Source organism: Mus caroli, chromosome 11 (assembly GCF_900094665.2).
Source record: "Mus caroli chromosome 11, CAROLI_EIJ_v1.1, whole genome shotgun sequence".
In the NCBI taxonomy this organism is placed as follows: Eukaryota; Metazoa; Chordata; class Mammalia; order Rodentia; family Muridae; genus Mus; species Mus caroli.
The window spans coordinates 83,115,486-83,119,766 of record NC_034580.1 but is presented as its reverse complement, the minus strand read 5'-3'; the positions used below and the strand labels follow the sequence as shown (position 1 = coordinate 83,119,766).

Below are 4,281 nucleotides of genomic sequence, written 5' to 3'. Positions count from 1 at the left end.
GGAGGAGGAGGAGGAGAAGAAGAAGAAGAAGAAGAAGAAGAAGAAGAAGAAGAAGAAGAAGAAGAAGAAGAAGAAGAAGAAGAAGAAGAAGAAGAAGTCGTCAGAACTGTGGCTTGTGGCACATAGTATTTTTTTCTTAGCTGACCAGGTCAGTTTGTTTTTTTGGTTTTTTTTTTTTTTTTTTTAATTCAATGAGTTGCCTCAATAACTGGCTCACATTCTTCCCACTAAAAGGTGTAATCCTGTGTTCTTTCCCCTGTGTCTGGAGGGAACTCTGTCTTAGATAACATACCATTTTTTAATTTTAAATTATGTGTTTGTGTTTATGCACATGCATGTATGAGTACAGGTGCCTGCAGGGACGAGATTTCTCACATTCTCTGGAGCTGGAGTTACAGGCGGTTGTGAGCTGCCTAATGTGGGTGCTGGGAACTGAACTCAGGTTCTTTACAGAACCCTGCCTTAACCACTGAGCAATCTCTCCAACCCGTTGAAGACCTTCTTGTCTTTATGGATCTTAAATTGCAAACCCTACATCAAGAGCATTTTTAAAATCCTCATTATGTCTGGTATTTTGAGCCACCAAGGATGACCTCTCAAAGAACATGTGTTTTGAGATATACAGAAACTTTTTAACAAGTCCCATTGCTGCTCAGGCCCCAGTGGTAATGAGCCCAGCTCTGTCTCCTGAATCCTGTCCAATAGGTTTCCCCATAAGACATTCCCTGTTTCTCTAGGGTCCACACATGCAGCACACACTTGGGATGGCCAAGGACTGACTGGAAAGCTGAAGTCATAGCAAAGGACCTCTAAGAAGGTGTAAGCCATAAAGTCCTGTGCTGGGCTGAAGTATGGTGAGAGGAAGGGCTTTGTTCTCCCGCACACAGGTCAACTGTTAGAAAGACCTTGTTGGTAGGTAAGGATGGGTGAGGGGTACAGACTTGACTAGAGTCGGCCTGAAGTGTGAGGAGAGACTGGAAGTACGTCGGGCATGGGTCTTGTGATCGTGTAAACAAGTTGTTTCATGTTCCATGTGGAACCACTAAGCTTAGAATCAATGGACCCTGCTGTTGGGAGGGAGGATGCTGAGAAGACAGAGAGGAAGAGCGAAACCTTCACACAAGCCTCCTCAGTGTCTGTAGAGCAAGCCACTCCATGCCATTCCAGGAAGCTGGCAGATGTTGTTTGAGAACTACTAAACCAGAGTTGCTGTCACAGATCCTGTACTGACTTTGAGATCCAGTTAAGCAGGTGTTGGAAAAATAGTTAGTGCGGCCCCAGAGATGCTTGGGAAGTCTGAGTGGAGCGTGGGTAGATGCAGGTGTAGTGTTTGTGGGGGATGCAGGGAAAGGAGCCAGAGAGAGGTGCTCCTGGGTGTTCCTGGGTTGGATTCCTAACGAAAGTTATTTAAGGATACAGGAGTTCTTACCAAAGCTACAGACTTAGTTGAGGGGATGATGTATGTGGGAACTATGAATCCCTTAGATAGCTGTTGGTTCTTGGGTCACAGGGGCATTGATCACAAAGGTGTGGTATTTGAAGGTGACTTTTGTAGCCTGACGTGGAATACTGAGTGGCTGCATGCACAGTTGGAGACATGTCATTTCCACTGCCTTCAGATTCACATTATACACACGTTTAGAATCAGCGTTTTAAGTCGCGGGCATCAGATGGTCATTCTTCCTTTTCTTATGACGAGAAAGGAGCATGATCACATCCCCATTTGGAAAGTTCTCCCAGGCAGCCGTGTGGAAGGACTCAGGAGTGGAAGACCACACAAGCAGGGCTGAGAAGGTAGATGCTGGTATCCAGCAGCTAATGGATTATAATAGGCAAGAGGAGAAAGAGTAGGGGAGCATGAGACAGGGTAGGGGTGGGGAGCATGGGGCAGGGCAGACATAGGGAGCACAGGGCAAGGATGGGAGCATGAGACATGGCACGGATGGGGAGCACAGGACAGGCATGGGGAGCACACTTACCCTCACTCTGGCACCATATCTGTCTCACTCACTTCCCAGATCCTCTTCAACCCTAACAACTCTACTTTCCTCCTTTCCCACACTATTACCTCAGTGCTTTTTTTGCAGTCTCCCTTCACTTCATCTATCCCCATTTCTTTTATTCAGCAACATCCTTTTTCCTCCAGCCTTAGATTTTATGTCTGCTAAAGTCAGAATGCTCCCAGAAGAGCTCTCTGAGCCCTCTTCCGATGGGAGTCACTATCCAGTTCTAATTTCACAAATCCTCCAATTCCAGCTCGCTCTTGCCTGTATATATGTCCCACGGAACCTTGTCAGTTAAGAGGCTTCTGGGCTGAGGAGTTCGAGGCAGCTGGATGTGACAGGCTCCAACTGTGTCTCACGATTACTTGACAAGTGTGCTGGCTAGTTTAATGTCAGCTCAACACAGCTAGAGTTGTCTGGAAAGTGGGAGCCTCAAGTCAGAAGTGTCTCCATAGATCTGACTGCAAGACATTACTCCCTTCCCCCATAAAAGGTAGAATTTCATCATAACTATAACAGAAAAAAAAAATCCAAGGATTTGAATCAAGTCTCCTGAATTTCTGTTCAGATGAGGCAGAGCCTAAAAGTCAATGCTCTCTTGCTCTCTCTCATTCACGTTCTCTTCTTTGCTCGTTTTCTTTCTCTTCCTAATATTCATGCTCTCTTCTTTGTTAATGCTTGGCACTAAAGTATTTTTCTAACCGTACACAATTTTGATTCATAGAATTGCAACGAGTATAATGTGCGCCTGCGCTGTATATCACCTCTGCAACTGGTCCCCAAAGCGCGATTCACATTCCTAATTAGTGATTGAGGAGTGCCCAACATTCTGTCTGATGCCACCCCTGGGCTGGTGGTCCTGGGAGAGAGCTGACTTAGCAAGCCATTAGGAGCAAGCCAGTAAGCAGCGCCCCTTCATGGCCTCTGCATCAGCTTCTACCTCCAGGTTCCTGCCCTGCTTGAGTTCCTGCCCTCACTGCATTTGATAATGAACTGTTACATGGAACCTTGAGTGAAGGAAAGGAAACCCTTTCCTCCCCATGTTAATTTTGGTCATAGTGCTTCACCACAGCGATAGTGACCCTAAGACAACAAGAAACTCTCCATCCTATACCTATTTGTTCACCCTGCGCCCACCAAGAGCTTCATGCTAAGTACTCTCTATGGGAACAAACATATTTGTAAGCCAAACCCTTGTTCTCCCAGGACCACATGATTGAGTGATTGAGGAGGAAACACTAGCAACACAAACGGTTTGTTAAAGGTGGGATGTGTTAAATGCATCAAAACTGATACAAACAAGTAAAGCCCGGAATAAGGGAGGCTGGAGACTGGGGCACTCAGAGCACACCGAGCATGCGCACCAGCATGCTTACCGAGCATGCGTACTGAGCATGCGTACCAGCATGCTTACCGAGCATGCGTACTCTCCCAGGCATGGTCACAGGGATTTATATGTGCCTTTCTATTTATCCCTCAGAAAATGAGAAAATGAAGCTTCGTGGTTCATGTTCCCACTTTACTGACCTGCCATTTGGGATCCTAATAAAACAAGTCACCTGCTTTTGCTGAAATCTCAAGGAAAATAAAACCTGAAATTTACTCAAGAGAGGCTCACTAAGTGTCTTCCCACTGCCTTGCAGATTCGGACAGGCCGGTTGCAAACTCTTCTGTGTGGCTTTAAGGCATCTGTGGGACTTCACATGCGAACACACCACTGTCAGCACAGTGCTAGAAAGGCTGAGGCAGGAGGATCTTGAATTTGATGACAGTCTGAGCTACATCACATGACCCTGTCTAAAGAAACAAAGCAAACAAATACAACACGAAAACACTGTCTCCTGCACGTGTGTGCCAATATCAATATCCGTTTACCCGATTCTTCAGAGAGAAGGCAGCAGGTAGCATCATGGTCTTCGTGTGATGATGTCCATCATATGGAACAACTCAGTCTGAGCCCCGCATGCTTACAGGGCAGGGAGTCACTTAATGCACGTGGATCAGTCAGCCATTTCCTTTAGGTTCATGCAGAAGACACCATGGAACCAGGGAACATCACGTGGGTGTCAGAGTTTGTCTTCCTGGGGTTCTCAGAGATCTGGGAGCTTCAGGTCTTCCTGTTTGTGGTGTTCTTGTGTGTCTACAGCACGACCGTGGTGGGAAACCTCCTCATCATAGTCACGGTCTCCTCAGACGCCAGGCTCCACACACCTATGTACTTCCTGCTCCGCAACCTGGCTGTCTTAGACCTCTGCTTCTCCTCAGTCACTGCCCCCAA

At 46.7% G+C, this 4,281-nt stretch overlaps 1 protein-coding gene across 3 annotated transcripts in view; it reads left to right on the top strand.

Moving 5' to 3' along the window:
- Positions 1–4,281, top strand: part of LOC110305869 (olfactory receptor 4D1) — a 24,770-nt gene that overhangs the window by 15,890 nt on the left and 4,599 nt on the right. The window lies entirely within an intron of this gene.